The 24,608-nt window shown below is 56.2% G+C and overlaps 1 protein-coding gene across 8 annotated transcripts in view; it reads left to right on the forward strand.

Annotated features, from left to right (window-relative positions):
* Positions 1-1,024: 1,024 nt before the first annotated feature.
* The window catches only part of ADCY7 (adenylate cyclase 7), a 54,082-nt gene continuing 30,498 nt past the window's right edge, over positions 1,025-24,608 (forward strand). The window contains exon 1 of one of the 8 annotated variants that reach the window (XM_004744146.3): positions 1,025-1,136. The gene's annotated coding sequence lies outside the window, so the exon portion shown is untranslated. Of the gene's footprint in view, positions 1,151-1,434; positions 1,494-9,594; positions 9,693-12,949; positions 13,294-19,002; positions 19,084-24,137; positions 24,467-24,608 lie in introns of those variants that run through there. The other 7 variants (XM_004744145.3, XM_045076040.1, XM_013052105.2 and 4 more) reach the window with 7 other exon arrangements.

Here is a 24,608-nt window from a genome sequence, read left to right on the forward strand (position 1 = left end):
CCACTACCATGCCTCCTGCTGGGGTTCCCCTTTCCTGTGCCGGGAAGTCCCAGGCACTCCAATCTTCCCCGTGAGCCCTCGGGATGCAAAGCGGTGACCTCACCAGGGTAGTGGCCCAGCTCTGGCCCACAGAGCAAGGTGCCACCGTCTGGATGCCCCAGGCGGTGGAACTGGATTTAGGGCATCAGGGCGGGCTGGCTGCACAAAAGGGTTAGGAGTCTCAGCTGGGACCTCCCTCCCGCCTGCCATCTGGGACGGAAATCAGATTTTCACTTTCCATCTGATTCCTCAGCATACGTCCAAAGTGGGTGTTCCCTGGGCTGGGTTCTAGGCCTACTGCAAGGTCAAGGCGAAAGACCCAGACCCTGTGTGTCTCTTGGTTGAAGGTAAACAAATTTACCTGGCTCTGGGATTCCACCACAGGGCTCCAGGGAGACTAGAGTTCCCCCAAGCTGCTTGTCACTGGATCACCGGTGCACTTGTTACACCGCACGTTCTCAGGAATCTTGCCTGCAGAATTCACGCTAGGGACTCGGAGGTTGGGGTCCGAGAAATGGGCCCAACAGCTGCCCACGTGACCCCTCTGAGCAAAGCCATTATTCCATCAGGGGCGTAAGCGCAGCTGGGACAAGTGGACTCATGAAGGTCTTAGTTAAACGCTCGGCTGGTCTTGATTACCCCTTCCGTCGCTTCCTTTGTCCCTCCCAGCTGTGACTCAGGAGCGTGCTTTCTTGCTCACCCAGCCTGGGTGCCTCGGAAACACGGCAGATGTTTTTGCTGCCAACACTGGGGCCCCACCCAGGGCTGTAGGCAGCAGTGAGTGGGGTCACGATAGGGTTAGACACCCACTTTCTGAGAATACCTACTTTCTTAGGCCGGCTCTGTCTTCCTGGCGACCGCGCTCGCGGGCCGCTCCCATCTCCGGACGCCCCGGGGGCGGGGGTGGTGGTCAAGGCTCGGGAGAGACGGAAAGTTTCCACCGAGGCCTCCTTCATCTCGGCAGGAGCGCGTTAGCCCCACGTCTATAGTTCCTTCTAGAAAGGGGCGTTCCTGGAAGGAGGGTGGTGGGAGCTGGAGCAGAAACAGCTGAAAGAGTTTGCTAGAAAGTGTTTCCCTCTGGGCCGGAGCAGCACCTGGTGCGTCCACACACGTGCGTGACGCTGAGAACAAATACTTTGGTATCTGGGGGAAAGGTTTGGTCTCCAGCTCCCGGTTCTCAGGGGGCCCGGGGAGCGGGCGGTGGTCGTACTCGGCGCTGCCGGTGAAAACGGAGCGGAGGCGGCGGCCGGGGCGTGGGGCCCCCACCACGGCCAGCCTCGGGGCTCCCGGCTCGGGGCGCGGGCGGCCAGCGGGGGGCGCCTGCGGCCGCTCCACCGCCCCCGCCCGCACTGCCGGATCCAGCCCGCGGCCGGCGCGGCCACTCGGGCGGCGGAGGCGGCGGCGGCGGCGGCGGCGGCGGCCGGCCGGAGCGCGGGCAGGAGCGGCGGCGGCAGGTGAGCGCGGCGGCGGCGGCGGCGGCGGCGGCGGCGGCGGCGGCCCGGGCCCCGGAGCGGGGAGGCGCGGCGACCCCGAGTGGCAGCGCGCCGCCGTCCGAGCCCCCGGGGCCCCCCGCGTCGTGGGGGGCGTCGCGCGGGGTGTCTGCGCGTCCGTGCAGCGCGCCGGCCGGGCCCCACCCAGGCGGAGACCCGGTGGGTGTGGGGCTGGGGCTGCGTCTGCCGGGTCGAGCCTCCGGGGAAAGGCGCCGAGGCGGGAAGCGGAGCCGCCGCCCCCTGCGTTCTCCTCCTCCTGCGGGGTTTGCGGGGGCTGGGGGTCTTCTCAGATGCTCCCTCCCTGGGTCCTCTGCTCCCCTCCCGGGGCCGCGGGAGAGCCTCGCAGACCGAGTCTGGGCGCGGCCCCACTTTCCGGATGGCAAGACTGAGACCTGCGGGAGGGACGGCAGGACTGAGACCTGCGGGAGGGACACGGCTCTGTGCCTTTCCCCGGCTGCACCCCAGGCCGGTCACCTTCGGACCGATGCTGGCAAGCTCGCTGGCCTGTGATGGTCCCGAGGGCCTGGCTGGTTAGGTTTCCCAGACTTGACAAGGCCCGGGCTCCCGAGCGCCGGTAGAGTGTACTGAAAGTAACAATAATACCTCAAGGGGGAGAAGGCGCAATGAGGGCCAGACCAGGGATTGGGTTTGGAGGCAGTCCTACCACAGCCGGGGTTGAGCAGGGCCCCTTTCGAATTAAAGGAGGGGGGTTGGGCTAGAGAGCTAGGCACTAGCCCTGACTTAGATGCCCACTGGGGAAAACCGGAAACCTAAACCTTACATCTGAAGGGAATGGGTAAAGGTAGTCTGACCCTGGTTGGGGGAGAGATGCTGGAGTCTTCCTCAGTGGGGTCTGAAGGGTTCTATCTTGGGTCCCCCCCCTCAGAGGCCAAGAACTCCTGTTCTTTCTGAGTCCCAGAGTCAAAGCTGGAAATGAGAGTCTAGGATTGGAGTCTTTCACAGGAGGAGCCCAGTTGGCCTGGGTCTGGGGGTCGTGCCTGGAACAGCCAATGTGGCCCAGCCTCTATTGTGCTGAAGCGCCCTCAGAACTGGTCCAGAGTGAGGCTCCGCAGAGCTGTGAACCCACGACCATCAGGCCTGCTTGGTCTCAGGGCCCCTGGCTGAGGGGTTCCGGCGGTGGGGTGTGGGGGGAGTCTGGGGCTCTGTTATTCTGTCACTGCTTTGACAGGTGGGCAGCCGCCCTCATGGTAGCAGGGAGCTTGTGTGGTGGGGACTTGGGGTTGTGGGGGGTGGACCCCAGGCACAGTGAGGAGATTCCCCCAGGAATGGAGCTGCTCCAGGGGGATCAGAGGGGGCAGCTGCCTCCCCCAGCGCTCAGTGTTCAGGATCTTGACATGTGAGGTCCTCTTCCCTCAGCTCTTGGTGCTCTTGGGCCTATTGTGGTGGGGGTGGGGGGGAGGGGGCAGGGAGAGGTGGGAGCCCTCTGATTTCTGAGGCCAGATGGCTCACAGAGCCCCAGCACCTTCCTTATATCATTTGATCTGTGAGTTAGGGCTGGAATGACCTGCCCCATCTACAGGTGGGAAAGCTGAGGTCTTCAAAGGTCTCTTAACAAGTTAGGCCTGGAGCTGGGACTAGGGCCTGGCCTCATGGTCTTCTCATCCTATTCTGGTATGGTTCTGATGAAGTCTATTTGAGTACATATCGGGAGCCTGACCCCACCCCAACAGGCGGAAGGGCTCTCAAGTGGACCCCTGAATTCCCTCCCCTCCACCAAGGGCACAACACATTGCCCACTCACCTCTCCCTTCCTTCTGTTCCTCCCTTTTCCCCAAGGATGCTCTGGGGCTTTGCTGCTGATCTCCGCGGCTTGGATCCTTTTTTCTGTGTACCTGGGCACACAGGCACGCTGATGGGAAATAGTGGCTTTTGTTGACTCCGTGGCTGACTCCAGCAGGGGGAGTCTTGAGTGGCCTGCCTGGGCTGGAGGCAAAGAGATGGCGTGGCTTCCTGCCCTCCTGAGCCCCTTACTAGCCTACTGGGGAAACAGAGTTCACCTTGACCCCAAACACCTCCGTAGGGAGAACCTCACACAGCAGGCAGGCCAGTCCACACTCTGGACACTGGAGAAGGACAGACACGGGGAGGTCTTCATTGGTACATCTTTGGGGAAGTCTGGTGATTGATCATTTTCTTCTTTATTCATGCTTGCTGTATTTTCAAAGTTGTCTAAAAGCGAGAAAAGCAAAACTTGACTCCTTTCTCATTTGCTCCAGAAAACTTCTCAAGAGCAGTTCTGGTGCTCCTGAAGCTCGGACCCTGGTTTGCAGCTCTGGTCTGGGGACAGATGTAAACTTCTGAATTTAATAAAGTGTCCAAGGGGAAATAGTTCAGAGCAGATGAGTCTTGAAACAAACAGAACAGCCTGGAACTCATGCAGAAGTCAACATCCTAATTGGTCTGTTGTGGACCTTCCTGTTGGCGGTGTTGCCTCTCCGGCTGTGAGTCCAAGGGGAGCCATGGCTCATGTCCAGCTGCTGGAGAGCCATCTGATGGGGGCCAGCAGGCAGGTGACGGGGGCTGGGGTGACAGCAGCCTCCAGCCCCGAGCCACACCTGTTTGGGAACCGAAGAGAATGGCTTCCTAAGCTGATGCCTGGCCTGGGTTAGAATTGGGGAGAAGGATTCCTGGCCCAGAAAGCAACTGATGATTCCACATCCGGGAGGGTCCGCACTGAAGAAGCCAAGTGCGTGGGATCAGCCCACAGACTTCTCTCTGAGTAGCACAGGCTACATGGCCCATCACATCCTGCGTCTTTTCTGCTCCCTGCACGGAGACCTCCTCTCCTACCTCCCGGCCCTTGCACCTGCTGTTCCTTCTTCCTATAAACCCTTCCCCCCCTGTGCAATGCCATCACGTCTCTTAGGAAATGCTCCGCACCCCCCTCTTGGACAGCTGACCTCAGGGGTCACACTCAGTGGGTCAGGGACCTGGCCTGGGGACCCTTTTGACCTCAGGCTTTGGTTCTGGGGCCTTTGCCTTCCTCTGCCTTTTGGACATGGACATTTGAGCCTGAATTGTCACTTTGAGAGGGGAAAAAAGGAAGGCAGGAACCATGGCTCCCTCTTACCCTCAGCCATCCATGGCCCTCTCTGTCTCCCAGCTTATTATAAGAGGGGCTAAATGGAGCCCCACAGACTGGGGTGGTGGGCATTGGGCCAGGGCCATTGCCAGGTGTATGGAGCTGGCAGCAGGAGGCCACTCCTTTGGTTAATAACCACCTGCTGAGTGAGGTGGCTGGGAGCAGTCCTGCTATTGGCAGAGGGAACCACTGTTTCCAGCTATTAACAACAAAGGCTATTATTTGCAAGTTCTTGGCCTGGCAGACGAGAACATGGCCTCTGGAGGGGACCCCGTGGGCTTGAGTCTCAGCTGCCTATTTCCTAGGCAAGTGCTTCAACCTCTCTGGGCTTGTTTCTCATCTATGAAGTGGAGACAGAATACTTATCTCAAAGGCCAAGGCACAGTTCCAGATCAAAGCTCACCAAGGGGACAGGACAACCAAACTCAGTATGTGAACCCAGGATGGAAAAAAAAAAAAAAAACATGGTGTAAGGGACTTTACTGGGACAGCTGATGAAACATGAACTGTAAAGTGTTGTATCCATGTTAAATGATTTGATAGCTATAGGGTCTGTGTTTTTAGGAAACATGCATGGACGTTTTTAGGGGTAGACGGGCACAGGGTAAGCAGTCTGCTTTCAAGTACTGGAAAGAGACACGTATATAGATCTTAAAATGAGACAAAACAGCATAAGTAGATCTGCATAAAAAGTATAGGGGAGTTCTTTGTGCTTTTCTTGTAATCTTTCTGGAAGTTTGAAGTTATTTCGAAATACAAAGTTAAAAAGAATGCCTCATGGTTGGGATGAAATGACATTAATTCACATTACTTAGAATGGTGCCTGGCATTCACTATTCACCGTTGCTTTTTATCACCATTCGTCTGGGCAGAGTGTAGCTTACTGTCACAGGAACCTGTGTTATTTTTTCCACTTCTAAAGGATACACTTGAAGTCGAGAGAGGTTAAGTGGTCTGCTCTGGGTCCCGCAGCAGTAGGTCCCGAGCACTGACAGAACGGCTTACAGTCTATTTCAGATTCATTGCCAGAATCTGAAACTATGAGATTCTACACAAAAACCCAGATTTCCAGCTACATGCCCTGTCCTACCCCAGTCCTCCCTCGGTCCCATCCCCAGCACGAAGCAGGGCGCCTGGCTCTTGCAAAGGGAAGCAGAAGGGACCCACCCCCTAACTGGAGTGTTGGCGGAGCCTGGGCTGCCGTCTTCATCAGGCTTTGGTGTCTGCTGGTCGGAGTCAATTATCCCCTCTGAGCCTTTGGGTCTTCCTCTGTCAAATGGGGTTATACCACCTTCCTGGAGGGCGATCCCAAGGACTCAAGGACCCAGTATGTTACCCTCAAGCAGGGTAGACTTCTTCGTGTGTGGCCGTGAGGACTGTTCATCCCAGTTTCTGGCCTCCTATGCCCCTGGGTCCCCACCGGCCTGGGTGTGGGGTCAGGAGGTGCTTGAGAAGGGAAAGGAAGAAGCAAAGGCTGGGTAAGGCTGGGCAGGCACTTTTTCCTTGACTTTGCAGGTGTGCCCTACGGGCCCCATCTCACAGAAGAGGGAACAGGCTCCGCAGGGATGGCGGGAGGAGTGCCCTTGGTGGGTTTCCCCAACAGATGGTGAAACTGAGGCTCAAAGGAGCGACGTGAACCTCAGAGGCCCCACAGCCATGCTGCTTCTGCCTCCTAGGCCAAGGCTCTCATTCTGTTCCCAGGAGGACAAAGCTCATTTCTTCCTTTTAAATGGCTTGAATTTTTTATGTTAATTACAGAAATAATTCACATTTATTATTGAAAAATCGGAAAACTCCAGCAGTAAAGTGAGGACAAAAACCAGAATCTGTACTCTTCCAAGTAATCCATTAACATACGGGTGTATATCCTTCTAGAGGGCTTTTTTTTTTTTTAAGTTTTTTTTTTTTTAAGATTTTATTTATTGTCATAGAGACGTGAGAGCAAGCACAGGCAGACAGAGTGGCAGGCAGAGGCAGAGGGAGAAGCAGGCTCCCTGACGAGCAAGGAGCCCCATGTGGGACTCGATCCCAGGACGCTGGGATCATGACCTGAGCCGAAGGCAGCCGCTTAACAAACTGAGCCACCCAGGCGTCCCATTTTTTTTTTTTTTTAAAGTACAAGAAAACAAACTGCACCCAAGTGTCTTTCTTGTCCTCTAAGGACAATTCAGCCAGCCCCACGTGCCCCCCCCCCCACGCTCTGTGAGTGCATTCAGCGGGGATCCTAGCCACATCAGGCTGGCCTGGCGTCTGGTGCTCTGGCAGCCCTGGTGGATTTCTTGGTCCCCTATAGCTGGACACATAGGTTGTTTCCGATATTTTTGTGGTTGGAGCATTCCTCTGAAGAGCCGGCAGCGAAGGGTTTGCACACGCTGGGGATTCTTTGTGTCGGTAAATTAGGAAGGGTGCACCCCTTCCGCCCCACCCCTGCAGACGCAGGTTTGCGGTATAGGCTGCGTCTGGGGGCGTGGAGGGTGCTCGCCTCCCAGGAAACAGCTTTGCGGTCAGCAGATGAGACAGGGAGGGGCTCCCTGGAGGGATTTGCCAGAAGAGGGTATCATTGTTGCGCCCTGGCTGGTTCTGGAAGCCTTTAAGCTCCTGTGGGGGTGGCGGGTGGAGGTTGAGGCCAAGGAGGAGGAGCGCCTCTGCCCTGTGAGGGGGTGACGGTGGAGCCTGGGACCCTGTGGCACCCCTGCCCCGGGCTTCATGCATGGGGGGCCGCTGATGTTCGGTTGGGTGCTCATCCCTTGTGGCCTGGGGTCTGGGCCGGGAGCAGGATCGAGTCCGGTTTTGCGGTTTTTGTCGGTAGGTTCTGGCTCTGAGACCCCAGGTGAGTGGCCTTCTCTCCCAGAGGGGCACCTTTCTCATCCGTGGGAAGGGGCTTGCCACAACCCCTCACTGCTTGGGACTCGAGCAAGACAAGGCCGTAGAGTTCTTCCCAGGATCGGGTCTCAGCTTCACTAGGGAAGGATTACATGGGTACAGGGAAAGACAGAGGAGTGGGGACAGCCGCTGCATACCCATCCCTTAGCGGCCACCCCGGGGAGGGGGTCCTCCCTCCTCCCCCATGCTTTCCCCTCCAGACCTATTGCTTCCTCTAGACAGATTGTGGTATATATTACTGCAAGGTAAGGACTAGCCGCCCCAGGATTATTACCACACCTGAAGTCTAGCAGTGTTCAGACTGTAGCTATCCATTCAGAGTTCAAATATCTAATTGATCTATACACATCAAATATGTATTTATTTTAGTTTTTTTTTTAAAATATGGTCCTTATTAGGTCTATATAATGAGACTGTATGACAGAATTGATAATCATCCCTTCTCCTAGTGTCATGGGTTTTTTTTTTTTAAGATTTTTATTTTTTTGAAAGAGAGAGAAAGCACAAGTCTGGGAATGGCAGTGGGAGAGGCAGAAGCAGGCTCCCCACTGAGCAGGGAGCCTAAAGTTGCCGGACTCAATCCCTGGACCCCGGGATCATGACCTGAGCTGAAGGCAGACACCTAACCAACCGGGCCACCCACATGCCCCATTTTGGAGGTTTTTGAAGCCAGATCCCTTTTCCTACAGTCAAGCCTCCTATCATGTGTAACACATTCCTTACCCCCGTGAACCTGGAGGCTTGATCTCATTCAGTGTCGTTTGCAGGAGAGCGTTTCGCTGGAGACGGAGACAGGCTACTCCTGGGAAGCTGGCATCGTCTGCTTGCGCCTCGCGTGTGATGCCCATGGCCACGGATGTTCAGTGGCTTTAACGTCGAAGCATTTTTAATAACAAACCCTTCCATTTTCACCTGGTTACAGGTGGTGCTGAGTTTGGCTCTGGGGGAAGAACTTCATATCAGGACATTGTTCTTTCTGATTCTTGACTTTTTCTTCATGGTAGTTTTACCTGGTATCTCTTAATAACATAGGTGGTTAATTTTTTTTTTTTTTTAGAGAAAATTGGAAAATAGTCATAAATAAGATAGGTATGGAAAGACTGTTAGATTCTACCAACTTAGTGGTAACTCCTAAGATTTGAGTACGTCCTTCTAGATTCTTTTTTTTTTTTTTTTAAAGATTTATTTACTTAATTAGTAGAGGTGGGTTGGTGGGGGGAGAGAGAGCTCGAGAGCAGGGGAGCGGAAGAGGGAAAGGGAGAGGCAGACTCCCTGCTGAGTGCAGAGCCCAACACAGGGCTGGATCCCAGGACCCTGAGCCGAAGGTAGATGCCTAACTGACTGAGCCACCCAGGCGCCCCTAGATTTTCACACATCTGTGACACGATTAAATGAACACGCAGGTCTGTGGCTGCCATTTTCACAGTGTGGCGTCTCGGTGGTGACCCCCTTCCTAGGATCTGTGGGGCAGAGCATGGCCTTCCTCACCACCCCTCAGCCCTTCCCACCGCAGCTGGGTGTGGGGAAGGACAGACGGCTGCTGTGCAGCCCAGCTGCCAAGTTTTTCAAAGGAAATGAGGACTTTTGGTTGGCAGGGCGAGAGCTTTCACATCTGTTCTTTTAGGATTCTGTGCTGTTACTCAACACCCTGTGACCCTGGCTGCCCCCTTCCTCCTCCAAAGCCCTCCATCTCCCAGGCCTAGCGGAGGCTGGGGCCATCAGGGTCCTGGGAGCCAGCCCCCTGCCCTCTGGTGGACAGCGCCCCCTACGTGATGCTGGGCTGCCCCTCTCTCCTTGTTCTCTCTCCTTGTTCTGGCGCTGGACCTGCGACAGGCGGCGGATTTCTGCAGGGGAGGGGCAGGGTTGAGAGGAGCTGAGTTTAATAGCTAAGATGCTGTTTACTTAGCCCATGTGTTTATTTGGAGTGGCTTTGAGGCTCGCCCCAAGCCGCCCCTTAGGACCACCACTGATTAGGAGTTAGGCCCTCATTCCATCCTGTCACTTGTGACCTGTCGCCTGACCTCAGCCAGCCCCTTCTCCTCTGCAATCCCAGTTTTCTGACTGGAGGGAAGGAGGGAGCCAGAGGGTGTCCATGTGTTCCCAGTCTGGGAAAGAAAGGGATCCTGGCCCATCCCTGAGCCCACAGCCAGGAAGAGATGAAGGCAGAGGGGCCGGAGGTGAGTGGATGCTTTGGAATGTGCCCCCCACCCCCCACCCCTCGGGGCCCTGTGTGAAAAATCAGTCTGGGAGGAAGGTGAGTGACGGGGCCACCAGGCTGTGTCTGCCGCACGAGGCCCCCCTCCATGGGGAATCTCACTTCAGCCCTCCTGGCCATGAGCCTGGAAGAGCTGGGGGCAGCGGACCAGACGCCTGTGCTAAGCCAGCTGTTTGTCCTCCCCGACGGGTGGGCGAGTTGGGGGGGGTACGCATGCTGCAGGGGGCGCGGGCCGGGGGCCGTGTCTCTGCTCTGTGCTCTTGGGGGGACAATCTGAGTGCATATCCCTCAGGCAGAAATGTCACCAAGGGCCTCTTGAGTGTCCGGGGGACCTCCCAAAGAGGACAGATGATCCTGGGTCACGCCTGAGCAGGCCAGGGCCGCGGTGGTGAGAGGGAGTCCGGCTGCTTGTGACGGGGGCCGCTGGGTCCCAGGGCTGGCAGCGTGGTACTGGCTGAGGGAGGGCCCTCCGCTCCCTGTCATGGGACTGCCTGAGTGTCCTCACAACATGGCGGCCGGCTTCCCCAGAGCCAGTGCTCCAAGAGGGGGCAAGGGAGAAGCCACGCTCTCTTTCATGACCTCAGAAGTCACACATTGTGACTTCTGCCATATTTTGTGGGTCTCAAAGGTAGGGAGGGGCATGAACACTGAGGGTTGTTGGAGGTCATTTGGAGGCTGACTACCACAGGGGCAAAATGGCACCCGTCGCTTCTAGCTCACATCCTACCAGGCTGTTGAAATGTGAGCGCCTTTTTCCTATATAGTTCCAACAAAATCCCAGAATTGGATCTCCTTGGACCACTTTGAGTCCCATGACCGTTCCTCAGTGGACAGGGGTCACAAGCCTGCCCCTGGAGGGCTGGTTGCCCATAGGAACAGGGAGCTATTACCAGAGTGGAGATGGCTGCTGCAGAAGGAGGGTATCTCACTATAAACTCTCTGGGGAGAGACCTGTGGCGCTCTGCAGCCCAGAGGCAGTAGTGATGGGACCCTGGGGAAGGCTTCCTGGAAGAGGTGGCATTTATACTTGTCTTGGGAGGGTGGGCAGCGTTTTGACCATTCCTGGGGGCAGAAGGGTCTGAATCAAGGCATGAAAGAGTGAGGCATGGAACGTGGACTCAGGGGCGTCCTGGGATCTTTTTCTTTCCTGGGCTGGGAACATATGGGTGCACTCGGGCTCAGTCCTTCATTTAATAGTCAGGAAACTGGGTTTCCAGAGGGGAAAGGACTGGTTGAGGTCATGCAACTGGTTAGGACTTATAGGATGGAATGAGGGCCTCCGGCTCCTAATCAGGGAGGATGGAAACATGACTTGTGGGGGTCAGGACTTGACTGAGGAGGCACAGCAATGCCATGAAAGGCCTTGGACTGGGGGCAAGCACATAGCAGAGCCAGGATCTGGGGTTAGGAACCGAGAGAGCCCCACTCCCTGAGTCTGTCTTCCCTTTTCCGCCTTTAACTGAGCACTTACTCTGTGCCTTCCACACGTTTCTCGCCTAAGCCTCCCCGGCCTTCCAAGGAGCTGGGTGACTTTACAGAGGGGCTCCGGGGCTGCCCAGATCACACAGCTTGGCCAAGGTTGCTGTTTGGGGCTCTGACTCTAGCATTCATAAGCCTTTTCCTTCCTCATCCAAGGGACGAGGGGCCGGGCCAGCAAATCACTAGCCTCTCAGGGCTCTTCTGGGGTGTGGTGAGCCTCCTGACTTTAGGGGAAGGAAAAGATAAGGTGAGGTACGGATGGTGTTTCCCTGCTCATACCCCCTCCAGGAAGCCTGCCTGAGGTCCCAGAGGCACCGGGTGCCATGGGGTTTCTTCCCGAGGGGAAGGGCTTGGCATCTGTTAGCTCAGGGCTTGACGTTATTTGTCGTTTGGTCGCCCGACAGTCTGCCTTGTTTCTGCTGCACTTTTATTCCCTCCTGCCCACTGTTTCAGGACCTTACCACTTTCCCAGGCTGTGGCTCCTGGGTGGGTGAGGTCTCTCTGCCCAGAGCTCCGGTCCATGAGTTTTGTCTCCATAGATGATTCTCCCAGACCTTTGTGTAGGCCTTGGTGGGCACAGCTTAGCCTGGGAGCTTGGCCGGGGTTGGGGGGGCGGTGTGCTGTGTCCAAGTCCCATTTGTGCCCCCAGCAGCAGAGAGCGGTCCTGGCCATGGGGAGGAAGGTAGGGTATAGTGGGATTTGGAGTAACCTGTCCTCAGGCAATCCTTTCTTTGGTCCCACGATGGTCATGGGGTGAGTGGTTGAGAGTACAGGCTATAGAATCAGACAGAACTGAGTTAGAATCCTGGCTCTGCCTTTTCTTAGCTGTGTGCTCTGGGGCAATTGAGTGACCTCTCTGAGCCTCAGCTTCCTGTTCTGCAGAAGGGAACCTTCCTTGTGGGGCTGATGGGCCGTTGTGGGAGGCCGTGCTCAAGGCTGACACCAGCCAGTGTCCAAATGTTGATTGGAAGGTTCATCAGCCTGGGTGCATGGGCCCTGCCTGGCGGGACCTTGAAGTCTGTGTGGGGGCTGGGGGGTTAGGTGCCCAGGGGCCACGGCTGGGGGTGCAGCAGGTGAGGAGGGAAGAGCCTGGCCAAGGCCTCCTCTGAGGACGGAGCTGAGACGGAGGCCTGGGGAGGGCAGGGGAGTCAGCTGGGAGAAATGGTCTCTGTTCTTCACTTTGTTACCAAACAGCAGGTTTTGCTGTCAGGATAAAGGGTAGAACGTGGTCGCAGGACCTTAGGTCACTTGTTGAACAGGCTTTGAGGACCGGGGTGCCTTGTCCCTCTATCTTAAGAGGCCTCCGCTCCCTGCTTCACGGTCCTTCCTAGCCTGCTACCTCACTGCGGAGCACCACGTGATCCCAATGGGGAAACTGAGGGTTGGCAAAGCAGAAGGAGCTTGCTTCTTTGGCTGCCTGGGGCCCAGGGCTGCTGGCGTTCTCTGGGGGCTCGAGCTGCTTGGAATAGCCACTCCAGGCATGGGCCTTGGAGTGGGGGCAGCTGCGAAATGGAGAGGCAGCCGATGAGGCTGGAGACCTTTGACCTCTCAGAGATGGATGAAGCCCCCTCACTATGTGGGTGGGGAAACTGAGGCTCAGAGTCTGACTGTTGGTGGGGAGCCAGAATGAGGCTCAGTGTCGGGCTGCTTGTCAAGGATGCGTTTACTCCTGGCCTCCAGCCGTCTCCTTGGGGCTTCTAACGGAGGTTTTGGTGCCTGTTTTATTTTCACTTTTTGAAAATCGTTCCAGCTTCAAGCTTCCAATTTCCATGAAGTCATTGGAGCCAGGAGCCTGGACTCCTGCCTCTCCCCACTTCGGCTAAGGGCCCTGCTGCAGCTGGGAGAGGGGGGCCCCCCACACCCCCGGAGGCGCCGAGCTCAGGGCTCAGCCTTAGCTTTTGCGCGGCGACGGCTGCCGTGGAGCAGGAAGTTGTGGGTCCCAGATATGACTCGCGCTTGGTAGGTAGCCGGCGAAGGAGGCTTCCCATGTGTGCACCCGGACTCCGGCCGAAGAGGGGCAGGCGGGGGCCGGGCCGCCTCCACGCGGGCTCAGACCCCGCCGAGGGGGCCTGGATGAGAGCCAGGTAAAGGGCTTTGGGGACGGGGCGCCCTGTGTCCTGGTGGCCTGGGCCTGAGGGGAGTGCGGGCGGGCTGGGCCTCCCTCGCCGGCAGGGGTTGGACAGGGTCCGTGCTGGGGGTGGTGCGGCAGCTCCTGGACAGAGGACCTGGACAGCTGTCCCCAGGCTTTGCCCAGCCCGACGAGGGGTTGCTGTTAGATCTGTGGTGGGGGGCTCACGGGGCTTGTTCCACCGGGAGTTCTGTCAGCCCTGGGCTCTCAGGTGTTCACTTCTCTTTTCAAGCTTATAATTTTACATTTGTGAGTCCACTTTTCTCAATGACAGTAACAATTAGTGAGGGGAGGGCTGTCGAAGTTTGTTTGTTATGTTAAAAAGAAAAATAAGCCAAAAAAAAAAAAAAAGAAAGAAAAACCTTGAAAGTGACACCTGCCCAAGAGAGAACCAAGGAGCTTCTGGAAAATGGAATGGTCTTCCTTTCTCTCCAGCCCCTCCCAACCTGAGGCCCCCCGGGGACTGATGCAGACCAGTGGGAGTAGGTCCTTCTGGAACATTCTGTGGGCTCATCCAGACCCAGGCACACAGGTTGAAGTAGGTGCCTCGTTTCTGTGTCACCACCAAGGACTCAGGACAGTTGGCCCTGGGCTCTTCCTCTCTGGCCAGCCCTTGGGGGAGGGGAGCGGCAGGGGTGAGGAAAGCAGAGGGCTGGGCTGGACCTCGGTGCAACAGGGCGCCTGGCCCCCCAGGTCTGGCTGGGTGGCTGGCATCCTGGTGGCCAGAGTGTGGGCTGGCTCTGCTGGGATAGCTGCGTGGCCGTGGGGGGTTTTCCTGTGGCTTCTGATGTGAGGTGTGGGTGCGGAGGAAGGGAGGCTCTCAGATTGTTCTGGATTCGGGGCCCTCAGAAGGGAAGGTGTGACCTTTGTGGGGGACAGAGTCGCTCGTGGAGTTGGAGTGCAGAGCCGTGGGCTGTCGGCCACAGATGTGCTGGTGGACAGCCCGAGGGTGGCCCACGAGAGAGGGACTAGGCCAGCCTTGCTCTGACAGCGGCTCCGGGGCGGTCGTTTTAGCCCATATGTGGATGAGCGTGTTTAAAATTTGCTAGGTATTTATTTTAACGTATTTGAAGAAAAACAAACCTGTCACTAGGACCTTGGGTCCGTGAGTTCATGGCCTTTCTTCGCTTGGGACGGGGCAAGAGAAGATACTGAAACGAGAAGTGAGCCGACCCAAGAGGAAGCGTCGAGTCGGCAGCTTTGCCGGAAGCCCGGGCGTCCGTGGGGCCGAGTCGGGAGGGTCTGTGCCGGAGGGGGTTTCTAACCCAGCTGCGGGTCTCCCTCCCTCCAGATGGGGGCCTTCTGGGGTTTTCCTGTGGCTTCGGATGTGAGGTGTGGGTGCAGAGGAAGGGAAGCTCTCAGATTGTTCTGGATTCGGGGCCCTCAGAAGGGAAGGTGTGACCTTTGTGGGGGACAGAGTCGCTCGTGGAGTTGGAGTGCAGAGTAGCGGCGGTTTCCTGGCAGCGAGTCCCGGGGGTTGGGGAAGGGGTCGTCTTGTAGGACCCCTTTGACGGGAGTGGGTCTCAAGAGAGGGAGACTTCCTGTGAGCCCTATAAGAATGGGGGATCGGTGCAGGGAGAGACGAGGCAGTGACGGGCGGGATGGGGCAGGAGGAGGGCCTCTACACAGGCCAAAGGTGCTTTTTCAAGGGGAGATAAAGGTCATTCTTGATGTTTTGGGAACCCCCCTTTACAGTTTATAACTGATGGCTTAACCCATTTCCTGTTCCCCTCACCCCCACCCTGTGTGGTGGGTACCCACCCCCCCTTGTCAGTGGAAAAGACAGAAGCCGAGAAGGAGCCACATGTCCTGGGTCACACGTTGAGTCAGCCCCCAGGGGGGTCGAGGGGCACTTATTACCTGTCATGGAGAGTGGCCCCGTCGTGTCCCGGGGCCTCTTGTTTGGAGAGGCTGGGCACGGCAAAGATGAGCCTGGGCTCTAGGTGGCTTTGAAGGGTGCCTAGGGGGTGAGCCTCACCGTGAGGAAGGAGGAATCAGGTTCCCCTGAGTGGGTCCCTCACCCCACAGGCCTGGCTTGGCCCTTGTCTGCACGTGCTGTTGGGGGGCCAGGGCGGGGCTGTACCACTGCTGAGCCATGCCTCCTGGGACATGTGCAAGCTGGGAGTTAGTCCGGCTCAGTGAACGAGACCATCACATCTGAACAACCAGGGAGGCAGGGGTCTTCTGGAGGTCACTGAGTCCAGCCCCCTGCCCTCTCCCCTGGCCCCACTCTGCCTGCTTCCAGCAGTATGGGAAGTGAGCTGGGTTATCTGGGCCAGTTCCTGGCATCTGTAAAATGGGTTGCTCATGTTTGGAGGCTTAAACAGGGCGACACGTGGCATCTGGTGCCACAGAGCCACCACTCGCGGGCAGGTGTTACCGGCGCTTATCCTGCTTTGGGTGGGAGGGTGGGTATGTCTCGGGGAGGGGACCAGGGAGGTCAGGATGGGCAGGGCAGGAGGAGGGGCCTCCCCAGGAGCCTACAGCCCTTGGGCTGATTGCCAGCTCCCATCTGTGAAGTAGCCGTGCCCGGGCAGGGGGCCAGGAGAGCCACGTATGCCTGGAAAGCTCTTCCCAGGTGTCTGAGATCAGTACACCCCGGTCTTGAGTCTCCCGGTGGTAGCCAGAGCCCTCCAGCCCACTCCTGACACATGGCCCTCTGGCTCTGCCTCTGCCCCATCTTGAACGGTTGTCCCCCTACCCACTAGGGTTCCTCCCACCCCCAGCCCCCAGGGAGGGTGGCGGGGTGCCCACCTGAGGGCCACAGGCATCTGGCTTGATCTGTTGCCGCACCCAGATCTCACAGCCACGTTGGGCCTGGGGTGTTGCCCAATCCTGAGTGCTGACCTGGATCAGAGCCCCTTCCTTTTCTGACTTTCTCCTGGAAGCCCTCTAGGTGTTGAAGTGGGGTGGGGATGAGCCTTGGGTCAGAAGTGAGCTCAGTTCCTCTTTCCTGACATTTCTCCCACGACACTGGATCATCCCTTCTGACACCTGCTGATCCCAGCAATGGGTCTGAGCAATGGGTCTTCTCGGGTGCTGTCTGAGCACCAGCCCAGTGTAGTGGGGGGGAGGGGAAAGCCGAGCTGACCCTGCAGTCCACATGGCATGGGAGGGCTGACCCAGGGGCTTGGACACGGGGCCGGCACACTTCCTGGGTTCATCTGACACACATGCTTGACTGGTTCTCCTGTCTGGTGTCATGTTTGAACCCCTTCTTCTGGCTCCTGGGGCCCTCTGTCCCGGCCCCCCTCCCAGTGCAGTCCTGCCTCTTGGGGCCTCCCGCGCACTCGGCCACCCCCCACCCTGGTCAGTACCCTGCCTGTCTCGCTCTTCCCCTTTGCCCAAGGAGCCCCTCTGCTTCCTGCTTCCCTACCTGACACAGGTCGCCCCATCCTGGCTCAGGTCACTCATTTGAGGGTTCCTCCTTCAGCGGTCCTCAAGCTTGGGAGAAGAGTGGGCTTGAGTGGTCTGTTCCGGGGTCGGTCACTTTGCAGCCCCATCCCCCGTCCCCGGCTGTGCAGCGAACACCCTCCCAGGGCTGGGGCCTGGGGATACCAGGGCCACCCTCCTCTCTCCCTGCTATGCCCCTGTCTGTACCCCTCCCCACACTGACCACTGGAGGGAATTACCTGTGACTGTCCCCAGGGAAAGGAAACAAACAGATCTTTGCTGGGGACATCCTGGTTTGCAGATGTGTATGTGGTCCCCCCCTGAGGCTTACCTCCTCCCTCTTCCTCTGGCGCCTGGCTGGGGGTGATGGGAGTGGGAGTGCTCAAGACCTAGGGAGGAGCTCGAGCCCACCTGGGGCTCGAAGCATAGCAGGTTTGGCTTTCTGGGAATGCGAGGTTATGCCAGTAGTAGGTGGGGCCACCAGCCACCCCTGGGGACCCACACTACCCTGGTGGGGACCCACTTTGTATTCCAGGATCTGGGCCCCTGTCATCCCCTCCAGGGACCTTTGGTACCCCTGGGAAGTGCCTCTGGTGCAGTGGACTGGGGTCCATGGTTCCTGCTGTCACTGGCTTGGGGAGCAGGGAGAGGCCTGGGAGCTCAGGGCACAGCCCCTCTCTGCACAGATGGGGAGCGTTTTCCTGCTTGGAGCTGTGTGGGAGGCACAGTTTCCCCTGGTCTCACTCAGTGGTGGGGATGTGGATTGGGGGACCTTGTGCCTCCTTGGATGAGTCTCCTCACCCCTGCAGTCGCCAGGCTGACTTTGCTCCTGCACACCTCCACTCCCCTCCCAGTGGGCTCTGCACAGTCCCTGCTCCAGCCTCCTACATCTGTCTCCCTCTGGCCCCTTCTGGCTGGGGGAGGAGGAGCCCTTTGAAGTCAGCTGGAGGTGCTGCTTTAATGGGGGGGACCTGGGCCAAAGAGGTGTGTCCTGTTTTGAAACACCCCTCCTGGAGCCCAGGTCCTGTGGAGGGGGAGGCTCAGTGTCAGACAGTGCCTGGGGCAGGGACCAGCAGTTCTGTACCCCTGCTTCCTGGGCAGGGGAGGAGGGAAGGGCTGCCTTTAGGGTCTGTCAGGAAGTCAGGCTGAGACCCCCTGGGACTTAAAGGGCATCGCTCAGTGCCTGTTGATATCAGGGTTTTTCCCAGTGGCTCACCCCTTGTGTTTGGAGCCAGCTGGGGTGACCCCACGTGGTGGCACTTCCTGTGTCCCAGCCTCTGTGGGAACACTGAGCATTAAGTACCATCACCAGCCTCTTTGATTGAGGAAACGGCCCAGAGAGGTTAATGCATGTGCCCTCGGTCACACAGCAACTCTGATGTTCGGTCCCTGCGGCTCTGCTCTTGATCACGAGGCTTTCCTACCTTCCTGACTCTCAGCCTGAAGCAGCTCCCTTGACCACCCGCGTGTTTCTCTTCCTCAGGGAACTCACTTTTTCTGTGTGTCTCCTCTCCCCTGTCAGTGTGAGCTCTCCAGGGCAACTTGCTTATTGTGGCCTCAGCATGTCACCCAGTACGGGGTGTGGGCAGGAGTCCAGTGAACACAGGTGGGTTGGAGGAGCTCGGGCCCTGAGGGGGAGTCTGCTCTCCTGTGGTTGAAACAACACGGTAGGGTTGGCCCCCCAGAGTGTGGAAGCTTCTGGATTTATGAGGAGGTTTCTAACCATGAGGTCTTTTCATTGCCAGAATGGGCCAGGGGCCCGGGGACATTTTTGTTCCCATTGCTCAGGTGAGAAACTGAGGCCAAGAGGCAGGTGACCTGCCAGAGCTCACGCAGATGGGAGCAGGTCCCCAGGACTGGGCTCAGCCCCTGGGTGCATATTTGGTATCGGCCAGATTTGTCTCAATCTGTGGAGTTTTAAGCATCCCCTCTGTGGCTGCCAATGGCTGGATTTGGGAAGCTGGGCAGTGTACAGCCAGACGTCAGCCTTTGGTGGGGCGGGGCATGTAGCCAGGCAGTGACAGGCCATGCGTCCTGTGTTTCGATGGGCATTGCAGGCACTGGGGGTGTAGAGGCAGGCACCAAATCTAGATTCGGAGGGAACTGGGCAGCCCTCCTGGGGGAGGAAACAGGTGAACCTGGGCTCTGAAGGGTGGGCAGGAGTTTGCTAGGTTCGGGGTGGGGGGTGGTGTGGGGGGGGCTTGGGTGGGGATGCAAGGGGAGGTAGGCAGTGCTTCCAGGCAGCCCTAGCCTGGAGACAAAAGGGTGGGGCTTGTTTGGGGAACCGAAATAAGTCAGTCCTGCACTCACAGAGAAGCCTCTGGAAGCCCTGGAGGAGTTTTCTGGTCACGGGGTGAGCAGGACCGGGCTTGGTGTCTTTGGGTGTGAGAGGCTGTGGCGGGCTACCCCACGGGTGGTCCTGTGTTTGGGGGTGCTTGGGGGCTCCAGTACCTTGGCTTCCTGTATCCCACTGGAGCCCGGCTCTGGAAGGCAGGAGTTTGTGGAAGAAAGGAGGAAGTGAGCAGGATTGGGGGGCTTAGCCTCCTATAGGGAGGTCCTCCTGAGCCCCTGTGTAGGTGCAGCTGCAGAAGCCAGGCTGTGGTTTTGGGGTGGGGGAGGTTGGCTGGAACTCATTCCCCGGCAGAAGGGCTCTTCCGGGCTTCCTGCCCATCCCATGCCTTGAGGGAGTGGGGGTCTCAGCACCTTGCTTAGGGCTGGGCATGCTGGTGGCTGGTCTGCGGGGGGTCTGTGGACTAGGCATGGCTAGTCCCTACCATGGCGGCTGAATTTAGGGCTATTCCCCTGTACCGCAAGCAGGTATACCGGCTTGTCCTCCACTGTGTGTCCATCCAGCCCAACCCAGGGTCAGGTGGAGGTGGGAGAGGGGGACCCCCGGGGCAGAGGAAGCGCCCTAAGTGGTCAGAAAAAAAGGGAGGGATAGTGCCCTCTCTAGGCCACATCTGCACTGGGAAGAGCTCTGAGCTCCATAGTCAGCATTTCCCAAAACAAGATCATTGGAGATGAATGCAAAAAGAGTCCTCTGAGCCAGAGACTAGGAAAAGTTTAGCTGTGTTTCATGTAGCCGGTTTCTTTCCTGCAGGACTTCTCAGAGCCTTTAATTGCTAATGTGTACAGGAAATCTTAAAGCAGGAGGAGGAGAACACTAAGCACTGCACTGCTGGTGACCAGAAACCGGTGTGGGTGATTGTGACCATGGGTGCGTAGCTTTTCGTGGCTCTGCTGCTGGAAATGCGGACAGAGGGTTAAGAAAAAGCTTGAGCCTCAGAGTGGAGCAGGTCTGGGTTGAAATCCCAGCTCTCCTGCTTCCCAGCCAGGGGTTTTGGACAAATAGGTTAAGATTCCAGAGTCTGCCCCTGGCTGGAAACAGAGGGAGAGCAATGCACCCCCCTCCGCCAACTCCCACACCCCGTTGGGCTCAGAGGTTGCAGAACCTGTCCTGAGTGCAGGCGTTATGCTTTCTCTCCACAAAGCAGGCCTACAAGGCTTGGAGTGAGATCCTGATGGGGCCTGGGAGGCCACATGGCAGTTCCCTCTGCACCCAACATCCCCCCACCTCCCTCTGAGCCCAAGTCGGGCAGATGGTCTCTCCCTTGAGGCCCAGATGGGCACCCCGTGAGGGTGTCAACCCCTGTGGCAGCTCAGGGCCCCTGATAGCCGTTTTGGGTACGACTACTTTTAGGCCAAGCCACTCCCAGGGCAGAGTGGGGGGCGGGGCAAGGCTCACAACAGGGTAGGGGTGGCAGGAAAGGGGCAAGTTCCCTACCCACCTCTTCCCAGACCTCTTGGCCCTTTCTGTCAGCTTCATACTTGTCATCTTGACTTGGGTGTGCTGTGCCAAGGCTGCCCGCCTCTGTCACCCCTGAGAATCCTCTCAAAGCCCCACGTGGTGAGGACGGCATTCTCCCTTTTTTCAGATGAGGGAACTGAGGCACAGAGAGGGTAAGTAACAGGGTTGTGCAGCTGAGATGGGATGGGCCCGAGATGTGTGTGTGTGTGTATATGTGTGTTTCTTTTTAAAAACAGGTTCTATTTTTTTTTATGTGTTCACAGACATACTTATGTATGTTCACACACACACACACACACACACACCCCATTAAACATGCCAGAAACACATCTTCGCATGTTAGTATATATGTCACCTGGATTATCAATCACCTTTTATTGCCCTTGAATTTTTCCAGTAGGGTCTTTATATTTTAGTTCATTTTTTAAAAAGTTGATTTCTTTTAGTAATCTCTACCTCCCCCCCAACATGGGGCTCAAACTCAAGACCCCAAGATCAAGAGTCACATGCTCTTCAGACTGAGCCAGCCGGGTGCCCCAAGTTTTTAGTTTATTTATTTTGGAAAAGATTTATTTATTTATTTTAGAAAGAGAGAACAAGAGCACATGCACACGCAGGGAGGAGGCACGAAGGAAGAGGGAAGCTCTAAGCTCAGCACACAGCTCAACACCGGGTTTGATCCCAGGACCCTGAGATCCAGACCTGAGCTGAGGGTAGATCCTTAACCAACTGAGCCCCCAGGCGCCCCTAGCTTATTTTCAAAACCACTTCGTTGAGGTATACAAAAGGCTGTGCATATTTAATTTATACAACTTGATGGGTTGGAGATAAGTATTCACCTATGAAACCATCATCACAGTCTATGCCATAAACCTATCTATCCCTCATCTCCAAAAATTTCCTCCTGCCCTCTTTATTATTAAGACCAGTGTGATAGGAACCTTTTACATAAGGTCTGCCCTTATAGGAAGAATTTGAAATATGTAATACAGTATTATTACCTATAGGCAGTAGATATGGGATAGATCTCACATTTTGTACTAAAACTTTTTAAAGATTTTATTGGGGCATCTGGGTGGCTCAGTTGTTAAGCATCTGTCTGCCTTCGGCTCAGGTCCTGATTCCAGGGTCCTGGAATTGAGTCCCACATTGGGCTCCGTGCTCAGTGGGGAGCCTGCTTCTCCCTCTCTCACTCCCCCTGCTTGGGTTCCCTCGCTTGCTGTCTCTCTGCCAAAAAAGGCAATCTTTTTAAAAAAATTATTTATCTATTTGTTTTAGAGCGAAAAGTGTGCACACTCAGGGGGGAGGATAGAGGGGGAGGGAGAAGCAAACCCTGCCCTGAGTGTAGAGCCCGACTCGGGTCTCCATCCCACCACCCTGACCTCATGACCTGAGCCAAAATCAAGAGTCAGGTGCTCAACCGACTGAGCCCCAATTAAGAACATTTTATTTGCCCCAGCTACATTATGGCAATAGAAACAAACTGAAGATTCGTTCACTCAGTCAAAGCAGTTTTGGCTAGACCGCGTCTCGGTTCAGGCATTGCCTGTGCCCGGCATTACTGTTGCCATGTGGATTTTTGACACAATACCCCGGACCAGCAGAGTTCAACCCGCCGCACCCTTTTTGACCACTGCCTTCTATTCCATAGTATGGGTCTATTGTGATTTTTTTCACGAGCCTCTGATGGGTAGCTACATTGTCTTCTTTTGCTATTTTAAGTAATGCTGCAATGGGTAACCTTGTACATGTGTCATTTTACATATGTGAAAGCCTGGGTAAGATAAATTACTTGAAGATTTGCTACATCAAAGGTTTGTGTATGAGTGATTTTGTTACATCTGACTAACTTGTCCTCCCTCCAGAGGTTACTATACCCCTGCCAAGGCTAAGTGTGAGCTCCTGATTTGCCGCCACCTGTAAATGCTCTATAAATACTTTGATTTTTGCCAATCAGAGGGGTAAAGATGATTTTCTGTAGTAGTTTTAATTTGTATTTCTCTTATTATGGGTGAAGTCTGCTTCTTTTAAAGAGCCATTCTCAATGCCTTTCTGTGCACTTTCTGTCCATAGCCCTTCTCCCATCTTTCTCTTGGGTTATTGGTCTCTTTCTTTTTGATCTGTGGGAGCTTTTTACATATGGGGGAGATTAGCTCCTTACGATGAGAGTTGCAGATATTTCCCTGATTTCGTATTTTTTTATCTTTTGATTTTGCTCTTAATAATTTTTACTAGGCAGTAGATTTTTTAAGATGTAGTTCAGTTGATCAGTCCTTTCGTTGTGGCTCTTAGGTTTTGTGCTTGGCCGCTGCAGCATGATAGGAGAATGCTTTCATGGTTTCTTGCTCTCTTATCTTGGTATAAATGATGAATCCAGCTTGCTCTCTCTCCTCTGGGTTTTGCTGCCTCTTTAAACAGACTGTTAACAGAGCAGTTACATCCTTCTTCCTCCCTCCAGTTCAGTGGTTACTCTGGGATATGTCTGCCTGTGGGTGTGTGAAATGGGTCTCTTCGCCTGCCTCCCAACCCCATGCATGCCTCCTCACCTTTGGACCTACTGGCTGGGGCCATGGGCAAAGCATGAAGTCAGTGAAAAGACCACTGTCCTGCCATCCTGGGCAGGACATCCTGAAGGCTAGCTAGACTGCCCCTTTCTGTCCTTCCTTACCAAGGGGAGAGAGATCAGAAATGTGTTGAATGTGGGCATGAAAGTGTTTTCATTTTAAAGGGGGAACGTCGTGAGAGGAGTGCTAAAGGAATGAATCTCTAATGGTGGAATTTCAGGCAAGAGCCAGTTAATTAGGTAATAAGCACCGTTCCCTGGACACCTACTGTGTGCAGACACCCAGCAGAGGGGGCGCGGAGGCCTCTGCCTTCTGGGACCTTGCGCCTGGAGCATAGTTTCTTCTTGGCATCTGGCCTAGTGCCCAGCACGTAGAAGGTGCTAGAGCGCTGTCATTAAAGGAATTGAGGCATGGGTCTCTCTCAAGATGAATGAATTTATGAATGAATGAATGAATGAATTTTCCCCAGGCAGTCACTAACCATCATTAGAACTGGCGCACGAGACCAAGAAGCGGGTTTACTATCCCTGGCAGCTGAGCCCTGGAGGTGAGGGGTAAAGGAGGTATTTGTATTTTAAAGGAGGGACAGACTGGGCTAAGACAGAATCCAGAGACATGGGAGGGGGGATGTCAGGTACAGAGAATAATCCCTTCCCCACTCTTAGAAGTAGCCCTGGAGGGGGCCAGGTGACAACACCCAGGCTGTCCCCTTCAGTTTGTTCTCATTTTATGATTCACCACGCCCAGCCCAGCCCAGCCCAGCGCAGGCCTCAGAGGTCTGACAGAGCCGTTCCTTGGCAGGAGGAAAACCCAAGGCCCACATGGGGCACCGGATCTGCCCAGGGTTATCGAGCAGGTTGGTGGCAGAGCTGGGACTGGACCGCAGTTGCTGGACCCCGAGACTGATGGGCAGTCTCTGGTCCCCAGGAGCTGGCACAGAGTCAGCCTGGGGTCCTGCGAGAGCATGACAGGGTGCGGGGCTGGCTGGGGAGCTCGCGTCATTAGGGGACTTTGACCTTCGCCCCTTGTGGGCTGTCACCAGGAGGTACGAGATGAAGTAGAGGGTTCTGGGGGGGCCCTGCCTGCTTCGTGCTTCTGTCTCTCCCGTTTGGGCCCCATGGTTAGGCTTCCTGAGCTCTGGAAACCAAGCCTCCTCTCTGGGCTCGTCTGCTCTTTCGTCCCAGAAACATGGCCATCATGACCTGCACCTCACTCGTCCCGCAACTTGGGTATCAGCACCCGCTGCTTGCCGGTGAGGAGAACTGATGCCCGGAGTGTAAGCGCCTGGGACTCGAGGCCTTGGGAGCAGAGCTGGGGTTTGAACCCGCACCTCCTCCCACCCGGCAGGCTCCGCGGAGAAGAAGGTGTGCTGCCCTGAGTGCTTCCCGTTTTCCCACGTTGTCGCCTCCTTCTGCCCTAGCTCTCTCTCCCTCCTCCTCCCAGAGCTGCCCAGCTTGCTTTCCACTGCCTTTTCTGCCTGGTCCAGGACTCCAGCTGGTCAGCACC

This window comes from Mustela putorius, unplaced genomic scaffold, assembly GCF_011764305.1.
Source record: "Mustela putorius furo isolate JIRA1106 unplaced genomic scaffold, ASM1176430v1.1 tig00000174_pilon_pilon_pilon, whole genome shotgun sequence".
Taxonomy (NCBI): Eukaryota; Metazoa; Chordata; class Mammalia; order Carnivora; family Mustelidae; genus Mustela; species Mustela putorius.